Source organism: Lampetra planeri, chromosome 29 (genome assembly GCF_965212315.1).
Source record: "Lampetra planeri chromosome 29, kcLamPlan1.2.h2, whole genome shotgun sequence".
Classification (NCBI taxonomy): domain Eukaryota; kingdom Metazoa; phylum Chordata; class Hyperoartia; order Petromyzontiformes; family Petromyzontidae; genus Lampetra; species Lampetra planeri.
Genome location: NC_136135.1, coordinates 2,954,007 through 2,965,649, shown reverse-complemented (window position 1 = coordinate 2,965,649; position 11,643 = coordinate 2,954,007).

Below are 11,643 nucleotides of genomic sequence, written 5' to 3'. Positions count from 1 at the left end.
GGTCGATTGTTGGTTGGAACCAACCAAAGGAGGAGGGTCGATTTTTGTTGTTTTGTGTTTGGAGTGAGCGCGGGAGAGTTCGTGGATGCATGGGGATTGTGTGTGTACGTGTGTGTGTACGTAGGTGTGTGTGTGTATGGGGAGCGGTGGTGTAGCGGTTAGCGCGCTGCGCTACGAACCTGGCCACCCAGGTTCGATTCCCACTCAAGGCCAACACCAGTTGCGCTTATTTGACCAGGTTCTGGGCCTCCCCTAGGTGGACTCAGCCTCAAATGAGTGCGATGTGTAAACATTGCTGGACACCCAACCCCCTCGTGTGCCGTTCCGGCCTTCATAGGTGCTCGCTATAACAGCACTTGCCCCCGACAGTCTGTAAAGGCTATACGTGCGACCTTTGTGTGTAGTATGTGGAAAATAGTGGGGGAGCGGTGGTGCAGTGGTTACCGCACTGTGTGCTACCAACGCTCTCGCTCACGGCCAACATCGGCGATGAAATATATCTGAATCGATCGCGAACCTGCGCTTGATCGACTGAGTACCTGGTGCGGTGTGTTAACAACCAAAGCAATCATCACTGGGGAGACAAAGGCGGCCGTACGTGGTGCTGGCCACCCAATCCTTCGTGTGTGCCCTCGCGGCCTTCATAGGTGCTGCTCGCTAACAGGACGTGTGCCCCCTTATACAGTGCGTTGAAGGCGATGTGTCGGATAGCAGATCGAATTTCTTGCGAGTGTGAGAGCCGCAAACCATATGCTGGACGTTCTGTACCAGCACTGACGACAGCTGTTCGCACACCGGTGAGTCAAATGATAATGCCCATCGCTGGCTTTATTTTGGTGATTTTCGAAAAGTTTTTTGGTTTGGCCATGTTTGTTTGTTGTAGTACAGAGTTAGACTGATGGCCTTAATCTAAGTTGTATTGTGGTTGTTGTTGTTCGACTTGCATCCCACTGGGATTTTTGCACACGGCGTTGGTGTGTAACGGTGCTTTTTCTGCAATATTTTGATGTCTTTTCTTGGATTTTCTGTTTGCACTCAGTCACATAGTCACTTTAAGATGTTTTTTGTTCATGTTTTTTTTTGTTGCAGTTGCACCCGATTCAAGAGCCGAATGGCTCACAGGGCTATACCTAATAAATGAACTTGAACTTGAACTGCTGAGCCGATTTGGAATTTGAACAAGACTTCTGTGCAGAATGTTGGCAAAGTTGCTGACGTGAGCGTGCAAAGGACGCTGGGTTTTCCTATTTAAATGTTATCAAAGGGTTTTCTTCTCTACTCCATGCAGTGCCGGATTAAGCTAGTGCCGGGCTTGTAGCGATATGTTATAAAGGGGCCCTGAATAAAAAAAAACGTAAATATTAAAACACAATTTTTTACTCGCATAGTAAAATAATTGTATTTGTTCATTTGCTATACAGCCAGATAATACGACAAATCGCCAACCTTAAACACCCGATAATTTATAAAAGTTTAAGGGGGTATAGTACTATAGTAATCGAGCAAGTGCAGAATCACTAAACAGGAATTGATAGCTTGAAAGCATTTAGCGCGGGGCCCTTGAAAGTACGGGGCCCGTAGCATATGTAGCTACTTTTGCTACTAGGAGAATCAGGCACTGACTCCATGTAATATCATCATCAACAACAAAGAACAACCAACTCCTGTTCCACATCCAGCGCATTGTCAACCCCACCACGCATGCAATCGCGTATTACGTAAGCGCTTAGAATTACTACTGACAGTGCTTCCGCGGATTTCCGCGGAGCGAGTGTAAACAATGACGCAATCGTTTCACGTCCGATTTGCAAGTGGCTACCAAGGGGGGTTGTTAACGCGTTGCTTCGGAGTGTGCAGGTAGGAACTTGGTTGGACAGCGCATTGGTGCAAGACAGACAGACAAATCATCCCTGGTGGGCAGTGTGGAACCTGTTGTTCCTACCTGTATTACCTACCACTACACATTATTAAGCTACCGGAATAAAACGTGGGCTTGTCTTTTCGTAGCGTTCGTTGCGTTTTAAACCCCCCCTCTACGAAATATTAATCGCGCGTTGTAAATCATGATCATAATATGATTGCCAATTATTTCGCGCAAGAGAGCCTCGCCAAAGTCTCTCTTAACTCGTTGTCACAGGTACCCGGGTTGCTGACACATTTGGGATGATTTGGCCACATCACACGAGTGAGTCGATGGCGTCGTATGGCAGTAACCTGAACCCGGAGCAAAACCCAGCACCGAGGTGGGTTTTTTTTAACCAGGTAAGGGCCCCAGTGTAGGTTAAGCTCATGAAATCTGAAAACCAACATTTTTTGATTATGAGTCTCTTGTCAGGTTGTGTTTGGTAGTTTTAACGCTATATCTAATTCTTAGGTATAGCTGTGTTACAGCGACGCGTTCACTGCATGTTGAAATTTTGAGAGCTAAAGCACAGTCTCGTGGCCGAAAGAATTCGCGTACAGTATTCCATGCTTCAACTGGATTCTACAGGTTGACACCGATAATTGTTGAAACATCATGCAAGAATCAGAATCAGATAAATCGGGTTTTTTTGGTGGCTTCTTTGGGCAGAATGTGACGCTCAAAAAGATAAAAATTAACCCGTAAAAACAAAGTTTTTCATGATAAATCCTTTATATGCGTGTTCAATGGGCCACAACCCAGCCCACATTGGTCTTTGAAACGTGCGGCTAGAGTCCTCTCGTCCTCTGGCTTGAGATGGCTGCCACCTATGGGTCAGATGATTGTCTGCCACCATTAAGCTATTGGTAATTAAATATAAAAAAAAAATCCTAAAAGGTGTAAAATTTTGGAAATTTATTTTCACGAAAATACATTGTCACGCAGAACGAGTCTGTGTGCAAAATGTCAGCTCGATTGGATCACGGGAAGTGGGTTAAAAAACGACCGAAAGATTTGCACGGTCGTAAGCAAGCAAGCAAGTGAACTTAATATAAAGGATTTAAAAAGCAGGCTCATCCAGAACGTTGCCAGTACATTTTCGCAACTCTAATAAACAATTAAACGTCGCATTTATATTCTCCCTTGTATATGAAGACAAATGTTCGCTCGGCGTGATTCCTATAATCTGGGAAGTGTATGTCTCCGTGTGTCCACTCAACCTCCAATGAGTACCTGGCGCGGTGTGTAAACATCGCCACTAGGGAGACAAAAGCGGTCGGGCGTGGTGCTGACCACCCACCCCCTCGTGTGCCGTTCAGGTCTTAATAGGTGCTCGCTAACAGCACTTGCCCCTACATCTTGCTAAGGCTATACGGGGCATCTTCGTCTCTGACCGTACGTGTGCCCCCTTACTGTCATCCGGGGCACATGCATCGTTGTGCGTCTTGTTATCCGGATAATTCGATGCACGTTTCCACGGATTTCTAGAAATATCGCTGACGACACAGCCTAGGGGTGTTGCGCTCTTGAGGATGACCCAGCAATTTCGGCTCCGCACCTGCTGCTTGAAGCAGCAGTGGGTGGAGAAGTGGGTGGAGAAGTGGGAAAAACATCGCGGTGGGGGGTGGGGGGGAGACTGCTCCCGTTCATTGGCGCTCCTCTCGCGCAAGAAGAAGACGAAGGGGGCGGTTGGAAGGTGTGACCAGGGCGTGTGTGGAAGGTGTGTGTCTGTGTGTGTGTGTGGGGGAGGTGTGTGTCTGTGTGTGTGGGAGGTGTGTGTCTGTGTGTGTGTGGGAGGTGTGACCAGGGTGTGTGTCTGTGTGTAAGGTGTGACCAGGGTGTGTGTGTGTGTAAGGTGTGACCAGGGTGTGTGTGTGTGGAAGGTGTGACCAGGGTGTGTGTCTGTGTGTGTGTGTGGAAAGTGTGACCAGGGTGTGTGTGTGTGTGTGGAAGGTGTGACCAGGGTGTGTGTGTGTGTGGAAGGTGTGACCAGGGTGTGTGTCTGTGTGTGTGTGGGAGGTGTGACCGGGGTGTGTGTCTGTGTGTGTGTGTGTGGGAGGTGTGACCAGGGTGTGTGTCTGTGTGTGTGTGGAAGGTGTGACCAGGGTGTGTGTCTGTGTGTGTGTGGGAGGTGTGACCGGGGTGTGTGTCTGTGTGTGTGTGTGGGAGGTGTGACCAGGGTGTGTGTGTGTGTGGGAGGTGTGACCAGGGTGTGTGTCTGTGTGTGTGTGGAAGGTGTGACCAGGGTGTGTGTCTGTGTGTGTGGGAGGTGTGACCAGGGTGTGTGTGTGTGTGTGCCGCTTATAGTATTAAGTGGACAGCCCGCGGTGTCACGGCCTAGTCCAGTGCCGAATGAAGCTAGTGCAGGGCCTGTAGCATATGTCATAAAGGGGCCCTAAATAAAAAAAACATGTAAATATTAAAACACACATTTTTTTACTTGCATAGTAAAGTGATTTTATTTGTTCACTTGCTATACAGGCAGATAATACAACAAATCGATGACCGTAAACACCCAGTCGTTCATAACACGTTCCTTCGGAGTGGGCAGGTAGGAACTTGGTTGGACAGCGCATTCGTGCACGACAGACAGACAAATAATCCCTGGTGGGGAGTGTGGAACCTGTTGTTCCTACCTGTATGTATACAAGAGAACTTGACTTGAGGTAGCCAGGCAGACAGCCAGGTAGCCAGCTCCCTTAACTATCGGCCCCTCCCCCTTGCTTAAGCACCTCCCCTTACCCCCCCCCCCCTCCCTTAGGCCCCTCCCCTGGCCACCCCCCCATATCCTCAGGCCCCTCCCCTGACCACCCCCTATATCCTTAGGCCCCTCCCCTGACCCCCCCCCCCTCCCTTAGGCCCCTCCTCTGATCCCCCCCCTCAGGCCCCTCTCCTGACGCCCCCCTTCCTTAGGCCCCTCCCCTGACCCTCCTCTGACCCTCCTCACTTAGGCACCTCCCCTCTCCGTACCCGGCCGTAGGTCTCCACCAATCAAAGAGCTGTTTGTAAGGTCTCCACCAATCAAAGAGCTGTGTGTATTATATATTTATTTATGCACGACAGACAGACAGTCAGACAGACAGACAGCTAAATAATCCCTGGTGGGCAGTGTGGAACATTGTTCCTCCCTGTAAAAGTTAAAGGCGGTATAGTACTATAGTAATAGAGCAAGTGCAGAATCACTGAACCGGAATTGATAGCTTGAAAGCATTTAGCGCGGGGCCCATGAAAGTGTGGGGCCCGTAGCTACTACAGATGTGGTAGCATCTACTACACATGTGGTATAGCATCTACTGCATATGTAGTAGCATCTACTACATATGTAGTAGATGCTACTACATGTAGCTACTTGTGCTACTAGGAGAATCCGGCACTGGCGTAGTGATTACATAACTATCAGCTTGGGAGGGGGGGGGGGGGCAATCGATCAGGTGGGGCCCCCGATATTTTGATTTGTCTCGCAAGGTCGCAACTATTGTCCTGTATCTCACGACTCCTCTTGCCCAGTCACGCCGTTCGCCATTTTCATGACATTTTTTATTTCAACCGCGTTTTAAAAAAGGGGCCGTCCATAAATGACGTCACGCACCTAGGGGGCAGGGGGTGTCAGACATTTGTGACGATGTGTGACGAGTGGGTGGGGGGGTGAGAAATGTGACGTCACATCAAAATGCGCTGGGCCTGGCCCTGAGTGAGCAAAAGCGTTCCTGTCACTCGATACAAATGAAGGAATGGTAAACCCACAAGAAAACACGAGCACAGCGAACAGTTTCTGTCAAAGGTAGTTCATAACTCGCCATTACTGCCGCAGGTCGCTGGTTCTTTCCACTCAACACACGAATCGGGGCGACCGCCCTGGACCCCGCGCTTTAGGGGGGGTGGGGTGGGGTTGTCTCGCTTTCGACGTCACGCTGTCAGATGTAATACTCCTCCCCTGTTTCGTTTGAAGGCGTCTGTGAGACCCACACTGGGTTTTCCACAGGCTCCGTAATCCCCCCTATGGACGGCCCTGCTCAATTGCATGCAGTGACTGATTCACAGACAGGTAGTAAGAGTACTGCATGTCCAAATGCACACTGAAAAGTTATATTTGAACCGTCATCTGAGCCGGGCAATCGAATTCCTTATACACGTGCTAGACGAGACCGCTAGTGTACCCTTGCTCCTGGACTGCAGCTTCGCAGTGCTAATTCTATCTTTGGCACGAGATTGCTTTTAAGGGCTACCGCATTTCTGGGAGGCTCGATTGGCACACATCGTGAGCTGGGAGCTCCCCAACCGCTAACCTTTACACACCACGCCCACTCCGCCACTGGCCCCGCCCACTCCGCCACTGGCCCCGCCCGCTCCGCCACTGGCCCCGCCCACTCAGCGAGCGGATTCGCTCTCTTGATATTGACTCTGCCCACGATTCAGGTAGCCCCTCCCACAACTTACTTAGCCCCGCCTGTTCCTTGGGTAGCTCCACCCACTGCTCTGATCATGAATCGAGCACGTGTCCCATGGGACACGGGTTTAAAATGGGAGAGGTGGGGCTGGGTGGAGAGGGGAGGGTGGGGAGGGGCTGGGTGGGGTGGGGCTGGGTGGGGAGGGGCTGGTCATCCCGTGGTGCCCTTATAAAACTCAACGTTTAACCTACTCACGCCGGCTTCTGCCCGCCCTCAGAGTCGGCCATATTTACGGAATACACGCCGCCGTTGACCCTGGCCATTCACCGAGCAACCCAACGTTCCTACCAGCTCCCTCCGCAGGAATGTGTTATCCGGAAGGGAAAGCGTTCCAGACGATGGCCGCAGAAGCGCATCCGAAAGCGCGCGAGGCAGTGCCCGTCATTGTTCGATGGCTGTATGTCGATAGTTCAATGTTCATGTGCCAATTCATTGAGGGACTGCTGCTGTGCTGTGTGCTTGGTGTGCTCTGGGACTGGATTGGTGTTGCTGCGCGCTCAGTATTATTCATGCATTACACTGGGTAACAGACTTTTTCTGGCATGAGGTATTTCAACGATTTTAAGGTAATTTTGGGGTGCCGATTCCAAATCTGGCATCAGTTTTTGTCTATCACGTCAGGTTTTTGAGATATCAAATATTGCATTTTCAATAAAAACTGCGGAAGAAAAATATTAAATAAATGTGGATATCCACATAAAATGATATTATAAACACACTATCTTAAAAATACAGCACCATATTTTAACACTAAAGCGGTCACTGACTCGCAACAACTTGCAATCATAAGTGACAGAGTTAATTTCGGGTAAAATCAATGAAAATGCAGTATGCCGATAGCATAAAAATGAGATGTGATAGAGCAAATCTGAGATCAGATTTAGAATCAGCACCCTGAAATTAGTCTAAAACAGCTGCAAAAATCTAGGCCAGAAAAAATGTTTTTGCTGTTGACCAGTGATATTCATATTTAGTGACTTAACCATTTTCTAGATTTTGCACTCCAATCGTTTCGTGTGCATGTCGTGTTGTATTGTTCTCTGTTGTAACCTCGCTGAGCCAACCCATACCAGACCACCGCGAATCCAACGTGACCTCCCATCGCCCACGTTCGGATTCCTCCTCGAAAAGGCAGCTAGGACCTCGATTTAAAGATTCCCGATTCCGAATTTGCCCGAAACCGCTGACGCCGCTCGTGAAAGTGCGTGGCCGCGGTTTTTGCGGCGGGGTCGGCGAGCGGGCGCGGGCGGAGGGGTGAGCCACTGGACATGGAAGACGATTGACACCAGAGGTGGGACAAAGTCATTGTTATGCAAGTCCAAGTCGAGTCGCAAGTCATCAAATTCATGACTCGAGTCCAAGTCACATGACTCGAGTCCACACCTCTGATTGACACTCCCTCGACACGAACCCCGGTCAGGCGCATTCCTCCGGCCGCGTGCGCACGGTGTGTCCCGGCGTGAACTCGCGACACCAAACCCCCTACCCTCCTCCATCTCTCTCTCGCTCGCTGCAATTGCCTGCAGCTAGCCGACGGGAGCTTTCGATGTAGACGCGCCGACAAGAATGCCTCCTCGTAATAAAGGTTGTTGGGTTAGATCGCGTTAAGTATGAATGCGTTGTAACCCTCCAGCAACCGACACAGCCAATTAGGGGATTTGTCACGTGAACAAAACGCCAATTAGTTACTACTTCAGCCCACCGGTGTGTTGGAGAGTAAATCCACAACATTTACAATTTGAATAGAACGACGTTTCGCTGGCAACTACATCCAGCATCATTGGCTGTGTCGGGTGGTGGAGGGTTACGGCGCATTCATACTTACGCGATCTAACCCAAAAACCTTTCTTACTAATAAAATTTGGTCGCGAAAGCCGACGCGTTAAACTGAATGCCTCCTGTAGAATTTTTTCTCGCCACGTGAATATAAACGTTTTTTATCTCATCGGACACAGAGCCTGCTGTCTGCTGTTGTAACTCGCTTACCCGCCCTCCATACTGGGCATCTGTGAATTGGAGCTGCGTTTCTCGTCGGATTCCTCTTGCAGTGTACATAAAGATCCTGATTCTGAGAGTTGGTTGTTTTAGCAGCATTCGCTTAGCATGCAGGCACCAATCTAAAACGGGTGTCGATGTTCAGTGTCTCTTCAGCCAAGGTTGCTTCAACCAATAGTCGTGAACTGTGAAAAAGAGCTTTATAGCTCATCGGATTCCACCAGTGTAAATAAATATTTATATTCAGATTCTGAACTGTCAGACAGTCTGTAGGCAAAACACCCTCTCGGTTAAGGTCCGCAACGCAAGTCAATCATGAGCGTCGTTCAATGGCTATATGTAACAAACAAAAAAGTAAATTTTGCCTCATTAAAAAAATTGTGTTACATCGGCCACATCTGCGAGCGCATGGCGAGCATGTTGTCAATTACACGTCCAGGTTTAGGTTTGCGAGCTATGTGATGATAGCTTCACAAACAACGTGACACGTGCTGCCCAGTCCGCCGGAGAGCGGGTTGTGAATGCAGATGTACGGTCCATTGTTTGCTTGATCCACTGGTTGATTGATCAACTGCTTGATTCATTATTTGGTTGATCCATTGTTTAATTGATCCATAGTTTGCTTGATCTACTGTTTGTTTAATCCATCGTTTGATCAATTGCTTGGTTGATCCATTGTTTGTTTGATCCACTGTTGCTTAATTCATTGTTTGATCGATCCATTGTTTGATTGGGGTGGCCACTGTGGGTCTCCCACTCGTGTAGGAGGCATAGGCAGCGACTGGCCGCTGTTGTTGTTGTGTATCGATTTGTTTACTCAGTTCCCCTCTTGAACAAGTGACAGCAGGCAGCGAACGCTCATGTGTTGGTTCTAAAGTGAACGAAGCAATTCACCTGTTGTGCTCCTGCCGTTACGTACGTCACGCCGCTGTGTTTGTCTGCAGCAGCGCCCCGGCCGTGGCTGCAATTGGATGAACTCCATGCAGCGCTCATTGCGGCTGAAGGTCATTTTCAATGCGAAACAATCATGACATGACGATCGATTGCTCTTGTTCGTCAGTGGGATGAGTTGGTTATTCGGACATACACGCTTAGGAAGCATTTAGCCTCATACTGCTTGCTACTTGGCAATGTTGAGCGCCCCCGCTCATAAAAAAAAACAGTCCCCACCCCCCTCCCCAGATGAGGCCTTGGAAATTGCAAGTTCATAGAACAAACATGACCCGAGTAAAAAAAGTATCACGCCGGCACACACACAGACAGGGTCACATTCACAGTAAACACAAAAAGTTACGCAAAAAAAAAATCACGCTGCTGGGAACCACTCACTTGGTGCCCCCATTGGGAGGGGGGAAGGGGGGGGTGTGGTGGGGGGGGAGCCACCGTGACCATTGAACTCGCGACGCGCACGCCTCTGTGATCGCTCAACGGGGTGGGCCAGGGGCTCGGGCGACGGGCGGCTCAGCAGCCGCTCGTGGCTTCTTGTCAAGGACTGCTTCGTGACGACAATCATTCGAGGACCGACGTCTCCGTATTCCCTACGTGCATCGTCACAGACGAACCACACAAACACCATGCTGACCTCGGCAAGCAGCATGCAGCGGCTTCTGACCGGCCATCGGACAAAGTCGGTCGCCGCACCGAGCGCTTCCAGATGCGCTTCTGCGGCCGTGTGACACGGATCACACGAATGCGCTGTCCAACCAAGTTCCTACCTGCCCACTCCGAAGGAACGTTTTATTTTACCGGATAAAGATCCACCGAGCTACTTGGGGAAAACATTTGTTAAGAAGTCTATTTTATTAAGTAGAACGCGTTGTCTAGATTTATTTAAAGCTGCGCATTTTGATGTGACACCACTTTTCACAACCCCCCCCCCTCCTTGTCACACATCGTCACAAATGTCTGACCCCCCCCAGGTGCAAAACGTCATTTATGGACGGCCCCTTGGTTCGTTTTCAGAAGCGACCTGGCCACAAACGATAGCTCAAGCGAAGTGGCTTCTCGCGTGGCGATGTACAGCAGCAGCAGCAGCCGAATACTTCTGAACGCGTGTTGTTGACTCTGAACGTATAGGGGGGGGGGGGGGGGAAAGACCCGGGCGATGATGGGGGAAGCAAGTACGCACGCAGTTGCTAGACCCAACGCAGACCTAGCTTTGTAGATTTACGTTAACCCCCGTTTAAGAAGATTTTTCGACCGTCAAAAAAAAGAGGTCAACGTAATTTTACATTTTCTTCATGTCTGCGGCTCTGTCTTTTTTTTAGCACGCGCGTTCGTGTCAAAGGCAAATTAACTGCTGTGTGTTGCCAGACCACAATCTGCATGATCCGCTCTGCAAACACGATCCGAGACGGGGGTTTATGCAAAAAAAAAAACGCCTCAAATACCTCGGCGGCAATAGAAGAGATATACAGGAGGTAGTGGGTTCGATCCCAACGCTGACGCCTGCGTGGATTTTGTTCTGGGTCCTCCGGGTTTTTTCCCCCCCGCCACATTTCGCAACACGCATTTCGAGTATTTGGCTTCAATAAATGTCCGCTTAAGCCACTTCGTTGAGCCATCATTTGTGGCCAGGTCACTTATTTAAAAAGAGTTGTGTAGCCCAGTGGGCCTTACCTGGTAAATAAAAAGTTTGGTTTTTAAGTTTAACTGCGAGCAGACTTATCCATGCAGCGTTATATGTCGAGACCACTCTGCACGATCAGTGTGGGTTTGTTGGAGACAATCAGCAGCGTGTATTAAATGCGAGGTTACAGATGCTTTTTTGCGGAATTACCGATTGGAAACCCAACAGTGGACAGCAAGTGTCACCGGGTCTGTGGGGGCCTTGGTAATAAGAGTTAAGTTTATAAAAGCACCCTTACAACAATCTTTGTCAGGGCGATGGCACAGCAGTTTAATAACCTGTCCAGAGTTTGCTTGTCCTGAACCAATTGGCTGCTGAAATGATTCTCCCACAAGACCGTGCGTGGGAGCCCGATAAATGTGGTAAAATTAAAAAAGCCTTTCTTTCTCGACATTGTAAACGGACAGACACGAAATGAGACTTGGTTATTGTAATTTTTTAAAATTTCCTCTGCAACGCCGCTCATGATTATTTTGTGCATGGGAGTGGGTACCGTGGCTAGTCTAGGGGCACGTAACGAACCGTTTCCGCAGGAGATTCGCTGCGTCATCGCGACCGAAGGCGGCCAAGGATTAGCTTTACAATGTATTTCTTACATACATTTTTCATTTCGTTTGTATCATTTAGAGTTCTATTTGTTCACTATTTTTGAACAATCTCGCACTCAA